The following is a 27,339-nucleotide window of genomic DNA, read 5'->3' as shown; positions in this document are numbered from 1 at the left end:
TTCCATTCCGGGAAACCCCGAGATCCAACAGGCACTGGTTCCTCAGAGCTCAAGCGCAGTTCTATTGGTCGCAGAAGGTCCAACGGTAGAAGCCTGGAATGCAATTTTCGTTTTCAAACACTACGATCGTTTGGGATGATGCAGGACGACCCCGGAGAACCTTCGGTGCGTCAAGGCACAGTTCAACACACACGCACTCTGGGCACTCTGGGCACTCTGGGCTGCTAATGGTTCGTGTTTGTGCGATATTAAATCATCTTGTGGTCCCATTTCGAGTGCTGTTGATGTTGTGTACGATGGTTAAACACTGGTTTGTTTCTTGCCATACACCTGCAGGTGTGCAAAGAATCGAGACTCTTTGTTGGCGTAGGCTGCGTTTGATAAATATGCAGCTGAAAGGAACACATCAGTGACTGTATGTGTTATCGACGGTCGTGTGGGGTTTTGGTCGGAGAAAGGATCGAGCTGAGGGGAAGTAATTATGAATCACAATCTTCTGGTGCTGGATGGATAATGCCTGGGCAAAAGCTTGCTGGATTTCAGGTCAAATCAATCAATCCTTGACGTTCGGGATTTTGCCAAATAGCATCCAGAATATTGTAATCATAGAGTCGTCCCTTTCAGCAACAAAGAGTAACATCGTATAGACCACCAGTCTATCCTCCATTTCCAATAAGTATGACTCAATGCAAACTATCGTTAACGTTTCTTTCTGCTGAAAGAAGAAGGTTCTTTGTAACGGCACAACATAAAATGCAATTTTACAGCCCATTTCCGTTTGTCCCACCGGATGAACCACCGAAAACTCCGAACCGAGCTCGGAGGACAAACATTTTTGGTCACATTTTCTCCCTCTCTTTCTTCCTCCACTGTAGAACAGAACGACAATTAAAACCATTCATTTCCTTATACGAAGGCGGATGTCGAAATTATCATCGCTTAGCTGTCTTCATTGTTGCCTTTCTCTTTGGTAGCGCAGGGAGAGAGAGAGAAAGCGAAGAAAGCGACTGCACATGCACTTACACTCCCGCGTGACAATGTTACCGCGCGCGTGGACGCGTGGTAAAGGCAGCTGAGCCACGTGCTTTGTTCTTTCCGAGCACCGAAGATGCAAGCGGAAGTGCACCCGCGGCAGTAACTAACGAAACATTGGCATGATTGCTAAGCGGGGAGAGTGCGCTGAGGGTTCTATCTTTTTAAACGATCGCTGCTACTACTTCCTGCTTTACCGAGAGATTTCCAACTCCAGCAGGAAGAAGTTTGGGGTAAGAACATTAATTAAAGAGTTCCCATGTACGCCATATGGTCGCATTTAATTTCGGCACCAAAGTGGGAGACATTCGTAGCGTATTAAGTATGTGCTTCCGGGTGCATTTCTTTGGAAATGCTGTGCGTTAGTGTTTCCGTGTGCAAGCAACATCGTTCTTTACACATTGTGTTACTGATATTGAAAAGGTACAATGCGCAACTAAGTAACAAGGGTCAAATAGTGTTGAAACACTTTCTTGAAAGCTAAGAAGTCTTTGAAGCCAACATAAAAAAGCTCCTCCAACGACACTCAGCTGCAGTTGTTTGGCTCCGGAACGCTCTTCAGCGCGGTTGCAGTTACACGACGATGAAACTAATTTGTACCGGCCGTACCGCAAGCCTCCAAAGAACCGAAACTTGGCGGCTGACGTACTTCCGGCAAGCGTAAAAGACCCAAGAACAAGCTCCAACCATTCGGCGAGAGGCGCTCAGAACAAAAGTTTCTTCTCGGATTCTTCGCCGCCTCATTCGTTGGTGGGCCGGGCTGGGTCTGCTTCTCCTCACCGGGTGGAGAATTAATTTTCGAAATTAATTACACCCAGCGTGTTTTACACTTTAGAGGCTGAGCCGCTTCTTAGGAGGCGTTAAAGTGCCTGCTAAAGTCGAAAACACCAACCAACGGAAAACACACAGAAAAGAACGAGAAGTGGTCCCGGTGGCGTGAAATATCTCACGCTCGTGGGCTCTATTTTGCTTCCGTGTAGGATTAGGCACGGCTTTTAGTGAAGCCTAGTAAAGACCAGCACACCGGCGTCGTCATCGTTAGAGCAGATCGTTTAACGCAAAGATGTACGATCGGAGTGGCTTTTTCTCTACACCTTCGGAGCACCAGCACAATGCACGAGTCTTTCCCCCTTTTTTGGCGCCCAAGAAAGTGCAAATCATCTTACAGAAATAAAATATCCAACATAGCTCGGATGTCGCGGTGTTGTGGCTTGCCGTTTTTCCATTTCTTCAAGGGGAGGCACATTCTTAGCCCAAGAAATTCCAACGCTGCGTCAAACCATTGGAGCAGCACCGGAGCGGTATCTTCCAGCTCCAGGTTGCCCATAGATTAAGACCTACGACCCTGTTATTTACGGCTTAATGGACGTGCATTCGAGCCCTTTCGATGAATGACATCTTCCCGTTTGCCCGAATCGCGTCAGTCGCAAGCGCCCGTTCGTTCGTTCGTTCGTCCGACGCCTTCTTGTGCTGGATACGCAACACGCATTGCCATTACCACACACACACACAGGCATCCCAGCATCTAATTTCTCTTCATTAGTCTAATGGGAATGTAATTGTATGGTAATTAAATCTTTCTATTTCGCTACGCGCGCCCGTTTCGTCAACGTCTGTGGAATGTGTCCCCAATGTTGGAAAGGAATGTTCCCGCCATTTCCCGGGTGAACACGAAAGTGTCCTCGGCAAAAATCTTGTCCAACCGACCGAAGTGCAGAAAGCGAGAGCTTATCTAATTAATTGGTTTAGTTTCAGCAGCATCTCGTCTGGTGCATGGTTGAAGCTTGAAGTGTTTGTATGACAAGCTGTCGAAATAACCTATCGCCCGGGAACAAAACTGCAAAACCCGATGATATCACGCCTGGAAGCGTTCCCGAGCCGCAGGGTGCTACTGGGTTAACCAAATTTCCAGCTCCAGAACATCCCCCCGGTGGCGGTGCTGTCGACTCATCGGCATGTCCAACGTGTGGTTTTAATCCAACGAGGATGATGCGCGCTACCATTCTTCTACCACAGCTCGGAAGTAACACGAAGCACATAATGGATAAGTTGATTAGATTAGTATTGTGTTATGGTACTGAGAAGAGAGAGAGGAAAAAAAGAACAATTCCACAACACACAAAACAAGGAAGCAAAAATAGCATTACGTAGCATCCCACCTAGTGCACGTGGTAGCGGCGAACAGAAGCGGACAACCATCCTAAAGGGTGGATAATTAAAATGAATGAAGATGAATCTCGACGCGACACACAGTGGTAGCAAACTTTGGCGTCGTTCGTCGACGTTCGTTGGTGTAGAAGCAGGACTAAATAACAAAAGGGCGAAAAAAAGTGTCCCATTGTGTGAGTGTCAGTTGTGGCGAGTGATTTCTGATGTGTTGGAGTGCGCTTTCGCCACATCGCCAACTACGCAGAAATCTCTTTTAAAACTGCAACTTAGTGGTGACTGTTTTAAGATTGCAACACTCAAGCACCACATAAATTATGGTACGCAAAGAGAACTTTTTCATTAAAAAAAAAGATAAAAGTGAGCAAATGAAACTGAGCATTAAGGACATCAGGCCTTCCATCCTGCGAGCCGTAGCAAAGTGATGCTTTTTTTTAATTAATGCGAAACAGAGACACCGAGGCTTTTAAAGAATCCTGCTTTATTACTTCTACATCAATAATTAAACTTTAACTTCATTTTGGGCACGGTCTTGTGAGATATTCCCGTATCCCGTATATCAAGAACCTCCATTTGACGTCTTGCAAGACCCTTCTCCAACTCCTCCAACATATCGCAGAATTAAAATGACATACTTTAAAAAATAATAAAACACACACACATAGAATTCGTGCAGACAACGAGTCAGCAAATAGCGGACTAATTTGCTCACTCCCGATTCCATGCGTGCACGAAACGAACCGAAGTGCCATAAATAACATTAGCATACATGAATTCCGGGCACTGGGACGACGACGACGACTTGGTTTTTCTTTCCAAGGGGAGGGTTTTGTTTTTGTGGCGCTAAAACCGGCACTGTCATCGGCAATGGAAACCAGGGGTCAGAGACGCCAGAGTGCTGAAAAATGCGGCAAAGCTGTAGCGAGCGGTGACTCAGTAAAGGAGCAACCCAAGGCCCTGCCCGTGAACGCTCACGACGCGTCGTACAAATACAATCAGGCGAAAAGGCGTGCAAGCAAGCAAACGACAATATCTGCTCGCTAATGTTTACCTTCATTTCGTTCGCTTTCACGGTGCTGCTGCTGCTGCGGCTACTACTGCTGCTTCTACCAGCAATCAGGTTCACTCCGACACTTTACGGGAATGTAGAAGAAAAACTCCCTTTTTTGTTGCTTTAATTCGAGGGTGATTCAAGAAGGGATACTTGCCCCGTCCGCTATGCGACAACACAGACAGGGATGTCGTCTCCGAGCAGTATGGGTTCGTGACACCGCGAAGGAAAGACAGACAGACCCACACATACCGGAGACTTGAGAAGACTTTGGTGACAATTTCAAATATTTAGCATATAAACAACAACCATTTCCGTAGTCCTCTCTATCTCTGTGGAAGCGTTTTTTTCTCTAGCTCACCCGCCACGCGCTTCTGTGTTGCTTTCGCTTCACCTCGTCACCGTGTCAATATTCCAAACGCATTTACCGAACAAAACATGCTGCTCTGGGAAGATTAGATTCGGTTCTAGGACACCCCACCTCCTACCGACTGTGACTTTCTTGCTAACTCCTTGCGAGAGTTTGCTGTTGTGGATTTTGCTTTCCTTTTTTAAAAACGTTTCTCTTCTCGAGCATTGTGATAATACGCTGGGGGGGGGGGGGGGGGGGGGGGGATCCAAAAGCTTTAACAGAATCGCGGTTTCATACGAAAATCCTTTTTCCTCCTCGCGACTCTGTTGAACCGCACCAGAAGCTGCACAAACCGGGACACAATGTAACCACTATCAATTTCGATTTGTAAATATTTGTTCTACTTGTGTGGTTTCGCTCAACAAACGCGCGGGGTTTTCTGTCAACGGGATGGGCCGAGCTTTGCGCAAGGGATGCTGGAAAGAGTACGCGTGTGTGTGTACTCGCGTAACAATGGAGCTGCTCCGGAGCTTTGCGAATCAATGGTGCGTCCTTTGCGCTATGCTTTTGAATAGAGCGCATGAGGTGTGGTGGTGTGGATGCTGGTGGCATACCTTGGCATAGCTAAATAGTTATATTTATTCATTACGAAAGTTTGTTATTGCGAGAAACCCACCCGAAAGGGGTATGTTTAACGTGCGCAAATTAAAGTTTATTCAAATCACCCAGTTGTAGGGGGTCGTAGGAAAGGAGTGTGCCCTGTGGCTGTTGGTGTGGCTCGAATAGCTTTGTTCGATTTCCAAGCTTTTCCACCGCGATAAACTTAATGGAATAGTTTATGTGTTTGATACTATTAATGATAATTGAAGGGAGAAATATGAATGGAACAGTTTTGAAAATCTCTAATAACACTTTTTCAATAGAAACGATCATAAGACAGGACCAAAAAACATTCCAATTTTGAAGTTCCCAATAGACCCAATCATCGTTTGTCTTACTTACAGTAAAAACGTTAACGAGAAAGTAAAGCGATTGTTCTACCTTTCCATCCACCCCCCACTCTCAATCTCATGTCACAGGACATTTTTTTCCAAATTTGAAAGCAATCAACGGAACTGTTTCATTGACAGAAAATTGTTCGTAATTGAATTACTTTTCATTTTCGCCCGTATCGGTCCCGTTCCCTTAAGGCACGGCCCACAGGATGTGTGCAACCGTATCCTTGCACGAAACGTATCAATAAATGTATATCACAATTATTAATCCAATTACTTTCTTCTCTCTCCCTTCTCCTTTCTCCATACAGAATGTACGCGTTTCATCGGCGATAGCAAAGATCACAGACAGCACGTAACTGGGGCACGCTCTAAAGCGAAACATCATTACGAGAAGCTCCTCAACCGCCTACCTGGCCGTTGGCACGTCATACACGGAGCACTAATGGCAATGACATTGCCTACACGCAAGAAACAATGATTACAAGCAGCTAGCTCGCTGGTAGGTGATGACGTTTGGGGTACCCACAACCACCTCTCCCCGCACGCGCATTACGAAATTTGGTGTAATTTCGCTTCCCACAACAGCTTCCTTCTTTTCTTCGCTCACCCATGGGTGCTATTGTTTGGCGAGCACTAATTTCTCCCCACAACTAGAGAGCATGCGGATGGGGAAAATATAGTGAGCAAAATAGGTGGTACACACGCTTGCGGTAATCACTGGCTTTAAGCTTTCAGCGCGCTTGCTGAACGATTGAACTTGACCGAGTGATGGTTGCTGTGAAGACACAAACACCAACAGAGCACCAACACCTTCACAAAACGGAAAAACCAGTAGCTTGCGTTACCGACACACACACACACGTGCTCGGTGTAGATTTTCCGAGCTTTCCCTATCACCCTCCTGAACTACACCCACACCCATCCAATCGCTTCTTACAGCAGACGTTGCTCTTGTTTCTCTTGCATTTCAAAGTTACTCGTTTGTGTTGCTGTAGTGTTTTCTTTTTCGGGACACTTTTCGTCGTCAGCAGCTTCCCATAGAGTACCCACCCACCAACACCCGCTGTCTCCCCTCACAAAAAAAAAAGCTGGAGCACGACGTACCTCAATTAGTCGTAATTACACCCTCCTCCCCTGAAAGACCGCCACGGCACAAGTTTGCGATGGAAAGGCAGAGATAAAGAAAAGAAGAGCAAAGCGAACCCATTGCCTCAAACGCCCGAGCAAATCGAGGAAAGTAGGAGACCGAAATGATCTGCAATTATAATTTTCTATAACCCAAATATCGAGCTCCTCCTCAAACACACGCTCTTTCCCCGTCCACGGGTGACTTTCGGGCAGCAAGCTTTTTGGCTTTCCCGACCGACCTGCGGGCGCACGGAACGGGCCCCTCCACCAATACATCTCCAATTCGGATGCCCCGATTGTGACGGTTCGCGTAATACCAGCACGACCGAACCGGTGGTGATTGCACACGTTGATGATGATGATTTGTTCGATTGAAATGCTGACAGGGGAAGTGTGGAAAAGTTCAAATTAATGTTTGATTGGGATTGAGCGAGAACAACGAATGCAGGCGAAATGCAACGACACGATGTTTGATTTGCTCCACTAGGATAATGCGATGTAGAGTGCATTTGAGGAAATTTCTCAAAATTAGCAATGCACACGGTAAACAAACGCGTGAAACTAGTAATTGGATTAGTCGAGGTGGCAAGTTTTGTGCTAGCTACTATATGATCTAGTGCTATAAAGCTTCTTTGTGTGGTACGCTTCACAAATAATGTTTCTTTGATTGCAGATTAAATTTGAAAGCAATACAAACACACGATGAAACAGCTTTAAATTCTCTTCATCTTTAAATGCAATTTCACACCATTAAAAAAATGCTCCCTGTTTTTTGAATGTGTTTCTCTGAAACTATACCTAATACTCCCAACCGATTAAGCCTCTTAAGCTACTCAAACCCAAATCAACCCCTTTAATGCAGCTGCTTAGAACGAACGATCACTTTCGGCTACCTTTTTCCCAATGCCCTTCGTACAGAATGCATATTGTGCCAAAAGTAAGCAATTCGTAGACCAAAAAAATAAAAACAAAAACCATACAAGGGAAGACAATAGGAGAAAAGGCTCCTCACAACCGTTTGTTGCTGTGAAAGCACGCACCGAACATAATCCAGCGACCGGAGCCGCTTTACCACGAGCTCCCTAGGACCGCGGACAATAAAATGCGCATGAATTATTTACACCGCAATACGGCGACGGAGGGACGGTTGTACTTTTTCCCCTATTGTTTTTGTGTCTGTGTGTCTGCGTGTCTGTGTGTCTGTGTGTGTGTGTGCATTGTCTCAACACTCCAGTCCACGCGAGAAGAGCTCGCGGAAATTGCTCTTTCGGAAAGGAGCGCTTAGCATCTAATCCCCAATAGTCGGAGATGAAGTTGGCTTGAAAGTGATCCTCCCGCACAGAGGAAGTAGAGGGGCTGTGTGAGGACATCAGCAACATGACACTGCCGATTGCGTTTCGTGGAAACAGGAGGAAAAAAAGCGCAAAACTTACCGACGACATGTGGCCGACACACCGAAAGTCATCGTCCCGCCGTTGTCGTCGTCGTCGTCGTCATTGGCCTCCAGCCTATAAATATACTACGAATACGTGAGCAGCCCAATTCGCATGATCCTGCTGAAAAGGACCGGTGAAATGGATACCGGGCACAGGATAATTGGCCAACACAGCACTCAAACAGACACACACAGGCGCGCGCGGTCTCACCGGGGAGAAAACAAATGATGAATGAATGAGCGGCTCGCATACATATTTAATGATAAATTATTTTTCTCTTCACCACACCCGATCTTGTTGCCCTTGGGCGAGGAGGAGGACATCATGTGTGGCTGTTTGTCTGCGTTTTTTTTCCGTGACGCCCTTTGCCCTTCCGGGCACTCTCTACGTGAAAGGTCACCAACAAGGTTCCGATGCATGGCACGCGGCCGTTTGGCCTGTGCTGGAATGCTGAAATTGAGTTTCCGGAGCTGCTTCCCCGGGATGACATATCGTCATATCAACATAATCGTCCATTTTCTCTCCCACTCCCTGCTCCCTGCTGGCGTGAGTGATATCAATTTACACTCAAACGAAAATAAACGAGCAAACAAGGAAGAAAAGGGGCTTTAATAAGCCGAATGTTTACCTCCATTTGCTCCGGTAAGAAGCGCTCGATTGTCGTCGGTTTGCGCCCTGCTCGTACAATCTTATTAATCAAATGCTCACCGCACCGCGCTGCCCTTTAATTAAACACCCAAATTAGCCTCGATTTACACTCTCACATACACACACACACACACACACGCGCCCAAAACGGTGTATTTACTTTCCATTTGTCGGTGGACCGCAACATTTCACAACCGTGCAGCCACAAAACAAAAGGTGCAAAATCAAAAGACTGACCCTAGTAGCTTCAAAGCTCCCCTTCCCCGCGTTTTCTTGTTCGCTGCAGACACCAGGGGCTGTGAAGGTGAAGGCTTTATTTTGGGGCCAATTCGCACACACGAACCCTCCCCAAAATATGCTCCAAAACCCTTTCCGTCCAAGCCACGCTTCCATTGAAAGTGATCGACGGCAAAACGGGGAGCAAAAGAGGTGAAAACGCACCACAATAAATGGGCTTTACTTTCTTATCCACTGTGCGCACAGGTTTGCGCCCCTTTTGGTTGCCCTCGGGGGGCGACCATTGCGTACTACCTGTTAACCTACATTACTTACCATGGCGGGCCGCGGTAAAGACCGCGAATTCGTTCGATACCGGTTGTGCGTGTGTTTTTTATGTTTTTCCTCTCGATTGTACAGATTTCCTTCCTTTCTTGTGTGATTTTTTTCTCTCTTCTGTACAACCCTTTTTTCATCCAATTATAACAAAAAAAACCGATCGCCACACAAACGGACCTGGCGGTGGCTCCACAACAAAACCTGGCCGACGCAGAACAAAAGGTTACCCGTAGCCGGGCGTTATTCAGTTCACGTGCACAAGGGGGGCGGTTTTGAATGGAGGGTACCGTTTTTTTTATGTGCGCCCTTTAACCCTCCACACTAGCACGCCCGCCACAGGTGCTTTTGACGCCTGCGTTTGACCGCTTTTAACCCGTTTCTTACGCGTTTCTTCGTTGCTGCCTTTCTTGCAATATTGGGAAGAAATCTCTTAGCCGGAGCCCCTTTATCACAAAGCGTTCGTGTGTTGTGGATGCGATTAGATGCTGTAATTGGGAGCTTTTCGAGGGCAAAAAGGGGTTACGGCTAAGGAGGTTATTTAAAGCTGACCGTTATCTGCGGGGCCACGGCACACGCGTTGCGTCACGTTTTGTTTGTGATTTTTATGCAATGATTATGGGAGAAGTAAGGAACAACGGATTGTGTTAGTTTATCGGCTTGTTCCTATTCCAAATCAAGGCCCTATATTGAACAATAACACGTGAAAGGAAATGAAAACATTCAAACATGTTTTATGGACTAAAGTAAACGTATAGTACCCCTCCAAAGCCGGCCCCAATGCATTGTTCCTTTTCAGTGATAATTATCTCATCATTCCGAAACAAAACCAACACTTTGACCCCAACACGCACAACGTGACGCAATCTGATAGACCTAGAACACAATTTAGCCATTTGGCGCAAATGGTTTGAAAATGATCCTACAATGAATGCGAAAGCCTGTCATTTGTTTCCCGTCTGGGCCGGTATGCACCAACCGAACTGCAATCGATTTCAAATTGCCTGTACTAACGCACTGGCACTCCGTTTCGGGTTCGGAATGCGTTCCACATTCTCCCGCACCCTTTGCGGCTTGTAGCGTCCGTGTCTGGTCACAAATCGTGTGCAAAATGGGGACCAGCACAGAGGGCCTTGTTGCAACAATCCTACGGATTACACGGGTAAAATATAGAACGCATGCAAAGTCATCCGGAGTGTTCGCCCGAGTTCACTGTCACCCATTGCCATTGCTTGAGGGTTGCCTGGCCGCAAACGTTGCTCCAAAGTTGCGTTACACTTTTGGCCGTTTGCGCGCTTGACGCTGATGACACCGCGCCGAGTCCCGTTTTTGCCACAAGTGCACAAAGCGTTAGATTCTGGATAAACCCGTTCTGAGAGAAGGGGGAAGAAGTACGGGTACATTGTCTGGCTCTGGAGCTGGGTAGAAACCTGATACTGGTGGCCACCGCCACAGGGCATCGAAGCTTCACACACTGACCCACATACGGGCACTCCCCTCCACACGGGACGAGCACGATCCGATCTGGGAGAAAATTTATGGCCACCGTCGGAAATCACCGTAACGCGTAATCCACCCGACACTGTACACTCACTCCACTTGCTGGCGTGGCTTTTCGCGCCAAAGTTCAATGTGAGAGAGTATGTGTGTGTGAAACAGTAGGCCGTTGGAGACTCGCAGCCGGACTTAACCACTCAAACGCTAATCTCCATCACTCAGGCCCGAGAGAGCTGCAGTCTTCGTGTGGAATGTTTTAAGCTTTCGGTATTGCATTTTACTCTCCAAAAAGCAAACACACGCAAACACACACACACACAGCCAGACGGACACTGACGTGAGCTGATTGGTTTTCGGTCGGAACGGGTCAGTTATGCAGTCGGCAGTTTGCAGCCAGGACGATGTATCCGGTACAAGGGAGCTTCAGCGGAAGTGAGGGAAGTGATGAGCGAAACCTGTTCCCATCTGGAGCGCATTCTCCCCGTTACGCTTTCCCTGGTCCTCATCGCTCCCCGTTGTGCTTTCCCCATATAACGTCAGCATGATGCGCCAACATAAAGCCCAGCGGGTCCAAACCGGTCCCGGGGAGGTCCGATCCGGGCTGCAGGTGCGGTCAAGCGTTGATGATATAACACAGTTTTAGAAACCACCAAAGCTGCCAGGCGCATCTTCAAGCAGTGCCGATGGGGAGGGGGAGGAGGAGAAAAGCTCGGACATGTTGATCGTGGGGCGCGAGATTGTTTGAGGGCAACGCTACAACGATTACAGCAATCAAGCCCGGGCTTGTTTGGCCGGTTTTGGTCTCGACTAAACAGACCCATTACCGCATGCTACTGCACGCGTGAATGGTGCTGAAAGACGAGGTACCTTATTTTAAATTAAATGAAGCAAAAACCAAAGGAAAAAATGAGCATGGAGGAAAACATCTAAACCAACCTCATTGGGCTGGAACAAGCAGCTGAGCCGTTCTGCTAAGCAAGTGGAGTTCCAGCCAACTATGGAGCAAAGCGTTTGTGGTCGATCTTTATGGGCTGCTAACGAGTGATTAATGTCAGCGATTGGGAGCACACAGGTATGTGCAGCATACAAAAAAAAGAAACATCCGTTACCCCAACCGAGAATGATCGAAGATGAGCTCTTGATTGCTGGCTAATGATCTGACCATTTTCTGAACAGTGGCTCAGCCACACCAGAATGTGCATCTAAATGGAGGCAGATGACACACATTTGTTCACACTGAAAGCTCGACTGCAAAGCTTCCTTTGATGGGAGAATGTTGACACGATCTGATGCTTGTTAAAAGCGTTGAAGAAGAAAGGACCAAGCTTGGTGTTTGCAATGAGTATTTTTTACCTCAATAATGGAACGATAGACATGAATCCCCTTCCAACACGTTGACTACCAACAAGAGAATGCATTCGATACTAAACATATTACAGTAAATAATAATGCAATTAATAAAAACAGCCCCCTTTTATCAGAAGGAAACAGATGTGATAAAGGGGAAAAAGCTTCCCACAAAACCCGTGTAGCAGTTCCAGTTTGCCATGTTCTTTATTATCAGCGACACATTCCCATCCATCAATTTGATCAACCAGACGTCAAATAAACTAACCCGGGCCCATAACTCATCCCACCACTACACTAAAACTCTGTCGTCTCTGCCCATCCAGGCCCATGGCCCAACGTGGCGCGTTTCGGCCAAACGAAATGTGCAACTTCAACGACGCCCGGTGCAGCATGTTACACAAGGGCAAACGCCGTCTAGTGCACAGTTTGCCAGTAAATCATGCACTTAGCGACACATCCCCAACCGGGTGGTGGCAGTACTCCCACCCGAGGGTAGGAACTTTTCCTTTGCCACCATCATCATTCAACCGACCGGGAATGTTTCGCTTGTAACGCATGTTTTGCACCACCACCACTACAACGCTCACACTCCCAGAGGCACTCTTTCCCTGGGTCGGCGAGCCTGATAAGCCGGGAGTCAGTCTCGCCTCCTCCTCCTCCTTAGCACACACACACCTGCACATACCTGCACACAGAGAACCACATCCGCCGCCGCCCGGTGTGCTATTCCCCCCTCCCCCAACCCGAAAAGCTAACGGGAGTAATTCATTCATTTGTTCAATAATCATATTTATTAGTGCCCGCTGGTTGGCGATGCGGGAAGCAGCTAACATTTTCACACCGAAACCCAAAGCCACATGTGTCTGACGAGCGGCTCTTCCCGTGCGCCCCCGTTTTATCAGCTCCCCCCAACTCTCGATCGGGGTCGGGAAAACATCCCACATTTGGCTCACCTCTCTTCCCCGGTGCGTTCTCTCCACACTTCCAAAGCTCGCTGGTGCGTTCAACCGTACCGGGCTTTAGAACGAAACATTTCCCGACTTTTTCCCCGACCGCTTCGGGTGACTTGCGGCTGTGCGTCTGTGCTACTATAGCAGCCGGGGCTCGCCACAACGGTAACGTCAGCAAGGCACTGCAATCATCCGCGAGCGGACACGCAAACCGATAGCGTGTTGGGTGCGTGTTTCTGCTTCATCGACGAACCCGCCCGCCCGTACCTGGTGATCATCCACCCTGGGCTCAGTAGAAACGGAGGATCGACGGAAACTAACGGATTCACACACTTGCTCACTCGATAAGACGGTTCGCAAGTAGAACGTGCGTTCTTTCTGCCCGTGCGGCTGGGTGGAAATAGTGGAAAAACCGGGAACTAATTGCACCGACAGATTCGCAGTAAAGATGTAAGACGTGCAGCCAAAACATAACATTAAACCCTTCGCGCTCTAACTAATCCGCTCCGCGCCTACCGGTGTGGGATAGAGCATTTTTGTGTTTTCTTGCCTTGTTTTGTTACGTTCTTTGGGTGCATTTGGTCGGGCGAGTTTGTTTTACAATTAATTAGCTGATCCAGCCGACGTGTTGCTGTCACTCGATAAGATACGGTGATTCGGTGTTTTTGCTACAACTAAACTGGATTGTAACGTAACAGATGGAAGATAACTGTACTGTAAATAAACAGCAGAATCGTTAGCTTGGAACATTAAGAAAAGGAACAATTAAAGCTTTGGGTTAGTTTAGAAAGTATTAGTCACTGAAGGTAAATATCAGCGTTGTAGGTACAACTTTGTACGAAAAACAAGCCTCCATAGACAATCTATTTCTCAACTTTATGCGTATGCTTTAACGTTCCAAGTTTTGTGCTTCTTTAATGCGCCTTTGCCAAGTTATCTCTTCTTTGTATGCATCGTTTGAGTTGCATGAAACATGGGTTCGATGGAAAGAAAAGTAAGAACATGATAAATTATGTATTTAACAAAAGGAAGAGAAATAAGGTTCTCCATTCCAACCCTTTTAGCGTCCCTATGCTAGTGGTCAAAGTGGGAGACACTTCCACCGACAGTCCACATTTCACCACCACACGAAGACGCTGCTGCGACAAGACAAACCACACGAGTTCCCGGATGTATGAGAACGTGGAAAATAAATGGCCACGAAAATGGCACCAGTTTGCACATCACTTCTTCCCCGGGGGTTCTATTCCCTCTTACCTCAACGCAACGCACAACCAGCTGGGGTCAGTTGCTATTCATCCAAAGCGGCAAAGACAAGCATCTTCCCTTGTGTTGGTCGTTCAGGATTTATAGAAAATATTTATCAACACAAACATCATTAAAATTTTACAGTACATTCATTCCCGGTGCGGCCAGTGGTTTCCCGTCGTCCGTTTTTCCACGGCTAAGAATTGAGGTCGCTCTCAGAGAAAATCTCTGCAACGCAGCATCCTTTATTTTCGGTTCCGTTTGACACACACGGGGCGTAGGAAAAAGAAACGAGACACACAAAATATTAAGAACGACATGCGGTGACGGCTGCAAATTTTGTATCCGGTGCTCCCGAGGAAACAGTGGTTTCAAGATGGCCACACACACCAATGTTCCGGACATTCTTAGTCAGAATGGAAAATGGCAGAACGAACCAAAACGGGAACGTGCAAACAAAAAATGTCTTCCTAAACCTTCTCCCGGGCAGGATAAAGCATCTGCTTGCCACCAAGGGGTAGCCGTGCTTTGAGGTGGCTTGGAAGGCAAGAAAGAATCACGATGCAAACTCTCCTTGTTCTGCCTGCCTGAGCTGTGAACGTGTATGTGTGTTTAGAGAGCAAAAAAGAAGCGCCAATCTTGAGACAGTTTAATGGAATCGAAATGACAACGAAACGAGTGCAAAATCACCCAGATTTAGCAACGGAAACAAATGGAAACAACCCATCACACTCTTCCTCCAACCCCGTTTTCTGAGAGAGCGCTTTGGGAGAAAGCATGTCAAGGATGCATACGACGACGAACGCGCTTGTGGTGAATCGCCTCAATATATTAAGGTGCGATGGATGGCTTGAGGTTCTTCGGGCCTTTCCCGGGGGGAGAAAAAAAAGTGCCTAAAAGGGTCACGCCAGCGAAGGTGAAATGCAAAGTGGCAGTGAATGTTTCCCGCGATGCACTAGACGTCTCACATTCGCGCTGCCACCACCGTCAATCCACGGTTCGATGCTCGGCGCAGCGTAAAATGAATCAATTTCTCAGTGACAAGATTAGAGCCGTAAAGTGAAGTTTGCCATTCTTCCCATCATGCAAATGACGCGCGCACACACACAGCTTTTGTGGATTTTCTCAAAGGAATTTCAGTTCACAGGGAAACAAGGGAAAATCCACTCGAAGCTTCAGAAAGGATAGACTGCAATAAGCAGTTCTTTTTTTAGCTCTGATCGAACGCTAATGCACACCACCACCCTAGTAGGCAAAGGGCTTGCGAGGGGACTACCCGCGGCACAATGTCGGCCAAATTGAGAACGACAAATTAATGTATGTGCTCTGCCCGTGAAAAGAGCACCCACAGCTTGCCTCTTTTCAAGATGAAGGCGTCTGAAATGGACCACATAAAACCGAGAAAGAAAGGAACTTTATGAAGCTCCGAGCGTGTCCACCCTAGCGCACCGATACGCCACGTATATCGCTCCATGCACCATGGTTTATGCCTCTAAAGTCACTCCAAAATATGGCACCAAGGAGCAGCTGCCTCACATCTGGCTGGCGAGCCATTATCATTATTCTTATGTTAAGTAGCATTTGCGTCCTCACGCTCCCTCAGCTTTTCATCAACCATATCGAATATTGTTGCCCTGCCCTGACTTTTTCCCGTTCATTCCCCCCCACACATATATACACCAAAAAAGAAGTCCTTGTTCGGGATATGAACGCGCCAAGGACCGTGTCCGGGATATCAAAGCGTCCCCAGCATCGGTAACGATGTGCAAAGACGGGCAGCTGGCTGTTTGACGACGACATTTAATCTGCGCTTTTGTGTCCATTCCATGCCGTCTCCGTGCCCCGAAAGCCCTAAATCAAAACCCGACCTTACCGGAGGAGGAGCCGGAAAATGGAAATTTTCATACAAAACGGGAAAAGAAATGACTTTCTTCTGGCGTGCGTCCCCACGTCGAGGCGTATTAATGGTAATGATGATGATGATGATGATGATCGCACTGCTCAATGAGTGGATAGATCGTGTACTGGAATGTGTCGTGCCGTGGAAACTTACTTACCACTGGCACTTCTCTAAACCACCCAGCGAGGCGGTAGTTTTTCTAACCTTTCAAGAGCGGTGAGTGCAAATGCAACGCGTCCTTGTACGCCCTGACAAAGCGGTCTCATCTGCTTCTGTCATTTGCATCCATCAGCATACCCAGCAAGGTCTAGGTCTAGCAATCGTGGCGATGCGCGTTGAAAACCGACACCATTAGCACCCCGTCGACACGGTGGAAGCGTCAGGATATTAGTTTCGGCTGGAGTCCTGCGGCTGTTTCGTGTGTGCTTGTGTATGCCCGCCTCGCCTATGCCTTCGGATCCATTTATCATGCGGTCAAGGGTGCGTCGTACGCACGTTAATGGTCACTTGGTGGACGTTCATTCTCCGCCAGTGGTGTGACATCTGGACGATGTCGTCCTTATTGAAATGCCATATTTTATTCCAATCGTTTTCTACTGCCCCAACGGCGGAGGAGCATTAAGAGAATTTTGGCCATTTTTGGGAAGAATTGATGCGGCACGAATGTCGATGTGGTGATACATTTACGTCAGAGGTGGGATTTTTATGACATTCAAACTCATCATTCATTTTCCAATTACCCTTTCTATCGCGGCAAAGCCGTGCCTTTCTTTCTATTTAATCATTTTCGGGATCAGTAAAATGACACCATAAATAACAAACCCCTCTTTTTGTATTATTCTTGTGTATAACCTCTTTAAACTGTTTTATCACGAGAAGCACCAGAAGCTTGAGACAAAACTACCCCTAACGATGTGCGGTGGAATTTCTTTAGCACCATAGTTTCCGTTTTTACCGACCTGGCTCCTTCCTCCATGCAAAAGTTTACCCTGATTCTCCTGCCTTCGCTACTGGAATGCAAATTTTTTAAGAACTCAACGATTATAGCTTTTTTATTGTTGTTCGAGTACGGTTGGGTGACGTAGAATTTTTTTTTTTGCTTTTCCCACGCGGCATTTGTTCCCACAAAACTAGGACGCCAACCCAGGGAATGTCTCTTTGCTAGTGTCCCTCTACTCGACTCACAGCAGTGTAGTGCGTTACATTGCATCCATTTGGGTGAAAACATTTCAGCGAACCGTTGGTCTGGCGCAGTAACTTCCCTCCCAGGAGGTGGTATCGTGGTCGGGAACTCCCGCTGTACCGTCCGGATGACGTCGAGACGGCGCCACCATTACATCGGAGCGTGGAGTGGTTCTGGAGGAAGGCACACGGTGCAACTTCTCGTCCACAACAAAAACAACAACAACAACAACAACGCCGTCTCGCCAAAAAACTCGTGCGGATGGAAGAAGAAAAACAAAGTTGTGCTCTCCCATGCCACCCAGAGGATCAGAAGAAAAGCGGCCCCACGAGACCGTTTCCGTGCGCTCAAGTACCCGTGTCAGGTGTACATTTACAAATGTTTATGTACGTCGTGTACGGTGCCGCGTCGCAGGACTTGGGGTTTCTTTTTTGGAGTTCTCTTCTGTATCCCCCCTCCCCCCACTGCATAGTTATGCAAACATCAGGAGGTACGCGGCAGCGCGTTAATAATACCATTATCTACTCCATCCATGCGGCTTAGTCTAATGGTATAATTTTCCGGACGCTTCTCTCTCTCCCTCCCCTCTTCTTCTGCTGGTATCGTGAAGGTGTGTGCAACGTCTTCTCTCCAAAAGCCTCGTACGTTAAAGGACATACTACTACTGCTCTGTATAGTCGGACGAACGAGCCTTCTTGTCAGTGCGTACGTGTGTGTGTCTGTATGTGCGTCTTCTTTCAACTTCATTGCCTACTTCAGGCATCATCATGCTGAACTACATCATCAGCATCATCATTTTCCTTTCCGCGAGTACAGGCGGACCCCGTCTCTGCCTGGGTTTGGATTCATTTCCAAGCAACCGAGCCACAGCCACCCACAACCCCACACCTCTGTGCGTGTTTGCATCCCACCTCTGCTTCATCCTTCCACGGGCGGGAAATTTATTATGATCTTAAAAATTAATTAATGCCAAGAATCGCTTCGCTTTTTTCTCACTCTCTCTCGCTCTCTCCTTGCCTCCCATGGCGCACAAAATTTAATTAGAATCTTGTCCTCCTCATCATCCTGTACCATCGAACTGCAGGCCGCCTGAAGCGACTCTTGCCACTTACGCTGCTGGAGTTCATCCGTTGGGCGTGTGTGTCTGTTCGTAGGTCCATGTGATTGTGTTTATATGATTCTGTCCCGATGCAAAAAAATACTAATCCAGCGCTAAACAAAAACACACAGCAAAAAGGACCTGCTCGCACAACAACGGCCCACACAGACACACGGCGTTCCGGAACGACTAGCAGGAGTGCCGCCGGATAAAGCGATGGAGGAAAATGTGCATTTACGAAAGCTTCACTCCATGTGGTTATTATTTTCGGTGGAATATTTTCCGAGCGAACCATCAGCGTGAATCTGCTGTAGGCCGATGGGTCGAATGGATTCATTCCAGCTCCCAAACCCTCCCGAAACTCCGACTCCGGCACTGTCTGTCACATCGACAGGACAGGACACGACGGCAGCAGTGGCATAAAGTATGAACCGTACAGAAATTTGTCATCGAAAAACGTCCACCATTCTATGCGCTCGCCGTACTTTCTATAACGCCCCGGTTCTCTAGACCCTTGTTGCCAGTTGCCGAGGACGGGACAGATTCCAAAACGCACGGGAATGTTGGCGCGGGGTAGTAGTTTTTTGTGCGTTTGTATGTATGGTAAAAGAGGTTGTCTGTGGTGCAGAAGCTGGTAGTTAAAATTGCAGCAAAGGGACATAAAAACACTGCAACGCTAGATGGGCGAAAACAAAAGCGAACCCAGCGAAGGCTACGGTACGCGTCAGCCGAGATCAATAAAGCACCAGACCGCGGATGTTAATGGGGTAAAAAGGGATGGCAAAAAAAAACAGCACGAATAGAATTCAGAGCGTGCAAAGGCGAAACGGTTGAAAGAGAGAATTGCAGCAACAAATTGCACTGAAAGAATCTAAAGAATGTGATCGCGTGAAAGAATTTTAAATTGAATTCAGATTTTAGCTCGCTTTCAATTGGATCGTTTTCAATGTTTAATGTGAATGTGAGCTCTATTATATGCTCAGCTGCAATTTTGGTCATCAGAACATGCACCCTCTGCCATAGCCTATTTACTTTGTACGCCGCGCCGATCAAAAGGATTTAGCACAAATTAAATCAAGCGACCGAGTTTAGATCTCCCGCGCGTTCAAATAGTGATCCCATGTGCGAGATCCTGGCTATGGACATGAAACACCCAACTTGCACGAAAGCACATTGACAACGAAGTCAGCTGTTGCTAACAGAATAGAATTTTATCTACACTCTACAAGCACCGTAGGACCAACCAATTTGTGTGAAATTCTCGGTTGCACTTTCATCATCAAAGAACATTTCGGCAACTCAATTTCTCAGAGCCCAAATACCCAGCCGGAATTGAATAACTTCCTGGCATTGACAGTTTTAGGCACACAAACATAATCGATCGAACTACTAATGGAGTTCGGTTAAGAAATTTGTGTACTCTTTGTGGCAGAAAATCTGTTACGCTCTTCTGTTTTCTAAAAATAGTATCGCACAGGATGTTCTACCAACCCCAACGAAGCTAGAGCCATATTTTACAGACCTGCTCCGTTGTGTATCTACCAGCAGCAGCAGACGAGGAGCTGGTAAACTCAGACATCTGGGGTCTGGAGGAGCGTTCCGTTGGTATTTTGTCGTGGTTTGTTACTTGTTTTTTTGTTCATTTGTTCCCCCATCCCGTATTACACCATTTTACTTCAAATGTAGACGATTACCGCAACACAAATCCACCCTTCCATTCCCCCACTCCACTCAGCCGGTTGAAGGGAAGAAATTTATTCCATTCACATCTCGGTGCCAACGCCGAGCAACACTCACACACAATCTCGCGTACTCTCCTGAGACATTGCACGACATTTGCCGGTACAAGCGATGCCGGCATTCCAAAGCACCCGGAACCCGGTGAGGTGGGTGGAAGCGGCAGCAGGCCTTAGCAGGAGATAAACGAAATGGGCTACACATTTATCACCCTTGGGGATGGGAGAAGGAAAAGACAAACATAACAAAAGGCTCGGCGTCTCTCGCTCTCGTCTGCGTGATTTACTAATTTATGTGGGGCCAATGCAAGGAATTTCCAATTCCATCAGTTTGCAAATTATTTGCTGTGTGTTTTTTCTTCTTCTTGCTTTTTGTGCTTTTGTTTCAGCTGAGAAAGAGATATTTCCCCAGTCTGGGAGTGGAAGTGCAAGACAATTTTCATGGAACAACGTAAAGAAGATGTAATGTTGAGCAGGCAGGCAGGCTTCTTTTTATTGCCCGTCCTAGTAACCGGTACCGGACGCAAGTCCATGGAGAGATTCGAATGATAGAGAGCACATCGTGTCATCGCTAGCAGTTCCTGGGCTGTGCAGCAATTTACGAAGCGCTCCGAATCGCTTTAAATTGAACGAGAATTGTAAAACCCAAGAACAGGGTTACGATGACAAACTCACAGTCGTTAACTAGAGCTGCAGCAATCGTTCTGAGAATGGGACACCGTAATGCACTCATTGGATTTGGCTTTGGCGTGTGGCTGGCTCCTGTTCTCCTCTCCATCGTTCTCGAAGAAACCATTTATCTTCATTTAATTTCCCACCCAGCCCAAACCCAAGTCGGTTAGTTACATTGGATTAGATAAGGGAAAAAGAGGATCAATTCCCACTGCTGACTCATGCATGAGTGATTGGATGTGTGGAGAAGGAGGTCCTTTTGCACATTGTAACAGGCTTCAGCTAACGAGAGTTCTAAAAAATCGAAACGATAGTTCGTAGTTAGAAAAAATGACCTAAAACACGAAAAACTATTTTTTCCGATATTGAAAATATGATATTGAATTTCCCTTCCAATATTCGTTTACATTGCAACACAGTTTTGCAACAGCAGCATAAAATGTTGCTGCGTATATCATTTTGCCATTTTTTCCCCTTTAGGTGCTTCATCAACAACAGCAGCGGTCCTATCGCTATAGCTCCTTTTTTCTGTGACAGCCCGTTGTCACAGTGGGCTTGGTCGGCTCGATTTTAATCGAACGCACGTTCAAGCTTCGTTGGGTTTAATTTATTCCGTTGATTTCCCGATCCCCGAAACGGACCTCGAGCCGAGCCACAACAGCAGTACGTGCGTATCACGTTGCATCAGCAGGAGCTTTCCTGAACGGGAGGAAAAGAAAAGTTTGATTGAAAACAAACTTCGCTCCGATCGAACCGAATCAATGTTCTCCTCCAGCCTCGGCTGGAAAATTGGAACAGGAGTCAAGGGTGCTGATATCCATTTTTCACTAATGAACCAAATGATTTGTTCTGATGAAATCATCAGTCAACGGGCGTCGGCGCCCTTGCCTTTCGGTTTCTCGTTGCGTACAAGAAGAATTAACGGAGAAATGGGTGTGCTGGCACACACAAACAAAATCAACACCGCAATCTCGGTTTCGGGAAATTGAGCTCGTTCCGTTGAAGGCATGATACTTTTAAATTATGTTTGACATTCGCCACCCACCCCTGTTGGGGTGACGGATCGGATGGGGCAGCTGTCATTCATCAGTGATCGCGTTGCGTCCTCAGCCCAAACGAGCCCTGTCGTTACGGTGATACTGATTGATGCTGAGTATGGATGGATGTTATCCAGTTTGAGCCGAGGAGCATCAATTGAAGTAATTAATTCTTACCCCGTGCCAATCATGGCATTGGAAGAATGATCAAGAAGAGGATGTGACATGTGATTGTGTTGAGCGGATTCAAGTCACAAAATCATGCCATTCCCTTAAAGTAGAATCTCCAGTTTCTCTTGCCTTGCATTCGAGCAAGATATTCCAATCAAGCATCACTTTTGGACCTTCAACACCTCCATACCGCGGTACGAGAAACAAGATAATGAAGATTCCGAAGACCTCTCCAAGAATTCACCCGCAGACTAAAAGCGAATCGCATGACAATTACGAGCGGTCGGCAAATATTTGCACCATTCCAGTGTCGTCTGGCCGCTCATTCCACCGATGACATAATCAAGTGTGGAATTTTTGTGGTACGCAATTGTTGGAACATGCTTGGAAATCGTCCCTCTCAGGTGTGTGTGTGTATTTGACCCGCAGCAGAAAGCTTGCCCACTGTCCGGCGACTGGCCTATGTGGTGTTGTGAGCCCCACGTGTGTGTCTTGCAAATCACAACAGCTTTCATGTTGGTAGGTGGTTCGTTGCCATTGCCCGTTTATGCTGGAATGTTTCGCGTGAGAATGTTTCCCTGCTGCTGTTTGTCTTCAAAATAGTACCGGTATGACCTAATCGGAAGCGAGACAATTACACGCTTCTTTGCAGCCGGTTAGGCAGAGGATGATGGACGCTAAGTGGAATCGAATTGCCTTATAAGTGTGCTGGTAGGGATTGTTTGTAGAGTAGGAACAACATAATGGTACCAAGGAGTGACTTGCGATGGGAAAATTGAAGCAAAGAACTGGAATTCATTTCAATATTCCATCAGAATCATGGTTTGTTTTGTAAAATAAGCGAAACCAAGAGAGTTAAAATCAATTCCACTAACCTTAATGTTTAGTCATTTAAAAGCCATTTCACCCTCCAGGATACCCAGTGTCAGCCCCTGCTCTATTGTACTATTTTTCCTCATTAGACACGTTTCATACACTCATGCTGTAGTCTTACCATTACACAAACACACAAAGAAGCATTTAAAATTCAATTTAAATTAAAACAAAACGCCCCACTGCTCCGCATGACGCACAATGCAAACATAACCTAATGAAAAGAAAGGACAGTGTGGAAAACCAGCTGAAAAACACGTGCTCTACTACAGCTTACCCTTTCTGCCCCGGGTTTGAAACACGTGTAAGCGGAGGAGGATTGTGTAGCAAATAAGCTTCCACTTCATTTGTGATACACTCTCACTCTGTGCACAATACAAACCAAAGCAGTTGCAGGACGGCAAGGAAGAATGGGAGAAGAAAATACATGCATCTACTTCACTTGTGCACAAGACACGAAATTGCAATGAACCCCGGTGGAAATTCACAAGCGCTTATTTCATTTCCCTTACCAAACCACTCACACTAACTCACTCGCCGCGTTGGACTGAAGGCCGAGCGGACCAGGGACGAAACTCAAGCTCACTTTTTAAAAGACTCTTTCGAACTTCATTAGCCAGACCCGTCAGCGGTGGTTTGTTCAATTACAGCGTCGGAAGCGAACCAAAAAGACTCCCGAATTCCCTTAGCCACTCGTGTTTGTTCCTTCCCCAGACGTCATTACACGAAATCGAATGCACAAAAGTCCAACCGTTAGGGCAGCTTCTGGTTGCGAGAAGTGGTTAACTTACTGGAACAAGTGGCACAACTTTAGAAAAGAAGTGACTACTCTTTACTGGAGCTTGTTGGTGAAAGAAAAACCACAGAAACACACACACATGGACGAGTAGTAGAAAAAATCGTTCGAAAACCTTTTTTTTTGTTTTCCCATTTGCTTTTTTCCTCTGTTTGATGGTTAGTTGGTGCCCAAACACTTCACAAGTGTCACACCCGACGACTACACGCTCTTCATATCACAAAGGGGCAAAGCATGGAATCGAGTAAAATAAAACACACTTTCGTTAGCGTTCGTTTGGGTTTGACTGCAGGAGGACGAAACATCACCGAGTCACTGGACAGCCCTTCAGCCGTCCTTTGGACAACAACAAAAAACAGAGCGGGACAGCAGAAGCTAATTTAAAATAAAACTTTTCTTTATTGTCTTCCCACAAGAAGGGGGATATTTGGAGCGGGATGGAGAGCACCGCGGTGATGTAGAATGATCTCAACCACACGTCCAAGCCGACGGGCTTTAGTGTTTCGTAAAAGTTTCTGTCACTTTAGACTTCCCTGGCCAAGCTGTGGAGCAAAGGAGATGCCACCCCTTCTTCCTCTAAAACCACTGCCTAGTTTGCTCGGGCTGGGTCATGTCATATCGCATCCATCAGACGGGCAGTATCGAGTTGGAGCTGAGTTTCTTGCGGAGTTTTTTTGTACGGATAGGTCCTGTGCGCCAACCGGAGATTGGGTTACTGGGCACGCTAAAACCGGTGTTGACAGCCACCCACCGGAAGAGCAGTCACACGTTTTTGTGTCACACATACACCCGAGCCGAGTCGTGTGGTACAACCACGTGAATTAATTGTGGCGTTTCGGGGAACGATTCAATCGCCACACACAAACATACATCCTCTCACGTGTTTGGATTAGAGTTTGGGTGGTTGAGAAAAATCGATTTCTACGCTGGAAGAAGCATAAAAATACACTCACATAAAGCACAATTCAAACATCCTGGAACAGCTGATTGACGCTACAAATACGGTGACAAATGGCTGCCGGAAGTGATAAGCGAATTGTGTGGTGCTGCCAGAGTGCAATATCCTTTTCTCATTTGCATGCGCGCGAACGTCGAAGAGCGTTTTTATTTTTACGCTGCATGAACTTATGCTTCTGCTGCTGCTGCTTCCGATTCAACTCACAAATGCAATTGCATTTTGCACTGCCATCGCACAGAAATTGATGCACATTTAAAAAAGGGAACCCCCTTTCGCATCGTTAGTGTGGAAGGGTTTAGGCCACACAGTTCGCTCGGTTGAATTTTTTATGACATTTGCTACGCTTTATACAAAGTCTCGTGTGGTTTTTAGTGCATCGGAATGACATTATACCCCTGTGTCGCACGGTTGTACGGTTTGAAAGCTTCGAAAAGTTATGCACCGCAGAGCGATAGAGAGAGAGGCCCTCCCCCCGTTGGACCGCAACGATATAATGCTGTCAGAATCCTGTGCATTCATGTTCAGTCTTTTAACGAAACTGACGAGTACCATCTAAAAGCGAGGGTGAAACTCGTTTGAGATGATGCTTGAGCAAGCTCACACCATGTCGTCCAGTGATGGTGCTTGTATTTTTGGAAAGAACTAAATATGTTTGCCCTCATCCTCACAAAAGTGGGAAAACCAACACCCTAAATGACCAGCAAATAACTTTTGTGCTTATCAAAGTGTGAACAACGGAACCATGTCTCCAAAGTCACCACGATCCCTTTCCCTCCTCACGATATGCGCTCCACTTCCTGGTGGTAACGTTTCAGTGTCTCAACGCGAGCAAGCCTCCCTCGGGGCGTTTGAGAGTCTTGTTTTCCCGGGATCGTGCTCCAGTCGCCAGCAGCCGCAGCAACTTGGTGCACCAACCTAAGAGCAGGAGCAGGTTAAAAACGTTAACTTAACGTTCGAAAATGCAAACCGAATCGTATCCACACTCCGTCACCGTCCACCACCGTCGTGTGTCACTAGATCGTCCGCAACGGACCGGAAATGGAATCGAGAATCGTTTGTCTGTCTGTCTGTGGAGCTTTTCCCTGGCCTAGCCCACCGCAGATTGATGGAAATGAGGGCTGGAACGAGAACAAAAAGAAGACTTTGCGCTAACACACAGTAGTTGTGTTTCCACCCCGTTTTGCAGCGCCCGAGCGCCCGCACAGTTTGAAACGTGACAGTTTTTTCTTAGACAACCATCATCACCCGCCATCATCATCATCATCGTTCGGAATGGACAATATCAAGTACGGAAGCTTTTGTGTGTTTGGGGATTGGTAGGGCGATTGTATGCGGCAAATTGTCATGCAAACTGGTCATTCGAAACAAAGACACAAAGGCCTCCTTCCTTTGCTTGCTTTCTGGCGGACTTCATTCTATGGATTTGGGTTTTTTTTGAACGACGCTTTTCTACAAGCTTTTTTTTACCTCCCTACTATCGTCAATCAGAACGATATTCCACCAATTTTGAATTCAGTTTGTGTTTTCGGCGAACAAAAACTGCGAAAAAATGAAGGAAGAGGATATGCATCTCCAATGCATGGAAAGGAACACAACCAAACGCATCGCGAATGGGTGGCGCGTGGTGCTGATGCAAATGAAATGTAATAGTTGCAGCATGGAACTGCAGATCTATCTAGGAAACTGTTTTCGCGGCTTCAACTGCCTACAGCGCAGTGACGGATGACAGTGATCGAGCCTGCCAAGTTTCGTGCTCTGAAAGCACGCTTTTGCTCTCGCTTTTGTGGCACGCTTAAACGAGAAATTCCGCTGTAGTGTTATCTGTCGGCGGGGAAAGCCCCAAATCTGAACGCTAGTTGAAAGTGGACCCATTCCGCAACCCTTAGTGAAATCCAAAACCAGAACGAGTCAAAGAAAATAGTGCCAGTGCTAACCTCCGGAAGGATGCAGGGTTCCATTCGAGCTGGAAGTCTATCTTTGTGGGACAAACAAACACAAACTAGAAAAAAATCACACCACGCAAAGCATCTCCAGCACGTCCATCAACGCAACAGCTGAAACGGACCGAACGCAACAAAGGATCGGTTGGAATTTTTTAATCGAAAACCGAAACCTTTCTCGGCGTTTGGCTCTCCTGTTATAGTACACTATCGTGTGAAAGAGAGGGCTTGGTCTGGGATGAAATTAAAAGTGCAGAATAAAATCACTCCCAACATCAGTTCCGTCTCAGCGTTTGAAATGGAAATTGCACTTTACTCAAGGAAGGATCGATTTGATTTCAGTCGGCGTGGTAGAGTTACAGAGCGTTTAGCATTTAAGAAAGAAGCTTTTAAATATCAAAATCTGAGTGTTATAATGCTAGCAAATGGGCGGAAACTATAGTTTTTATTGTTACTAGTGCTTCAAAATACTAAGTTAGCCTTTGCAGCTAAAAAAGATTTATATTCAAATCAAAGGATATTCAACCGCTCCCAACTCCTAAGGCTGCAATAAACTTATAGACGGT

General features: G+C 46.8%; 2 protein-coding genes across 9 annotated transcripts in view; one reads left to right on the top strand and one right to left on the bottom strand.

The window, feature by feature from the left end:
• The window catches only part of LOC120959453 (rab3 GTPase-activating protein catalytic subunit), a 113,540-nt gene that overhangs the window by 23,963 nt on the left and 62,238 nt on the right, over nucleotides 1-27,339 (bottom strand). The gene's annotated exons all lie outside the window — the stretch shown is intronic.
• LOC120959451 (leucine-rich repeat and fibronectin type-III domain-containing protein 3) overlaps nucleotides 1-27,339 on the top strand; it is a 104,762-nt gene that overhangs the window by 16,847 nt on the left and 60,576 nt on the right. For 2 of the 8 annotated variants that reach the window (XM_049608877.1, XM_049608875.1), the window contains exon 1: nucleotides 5,710-6,098. The exons of the other annotated variants lie outside the window; for them this stretch is intronic. The gene's annotated coding sequence lies outside the window, so the exon portion shown is untranslated. Of the gene's footprint in view, nucleotides 1-5,709; nucleotides 6,099-27,339 lie in introns of those variants that run through there. 8 annotated transcript variants of the gene reach the window in all.

Source organism: Anopheles coluzzii, chromosome 3 (genome assembly GCF_943734685.1).
Source record: "Anopheles coluzzii chromosome 3, AcolN3, whole genome shotgun sequence".
Taxonomy (NCBI): domain Eukaryota; kingdom Metazoa; phylum Arthropoda; class Insecta; order Diptera; family Culicidae; genus Anopheles; species Anopheles coluzzii.
Note: the sequence above shows the minus strand (reverse complement) of the source record. Positions and strands in the feature narration are given on the sequence as shown.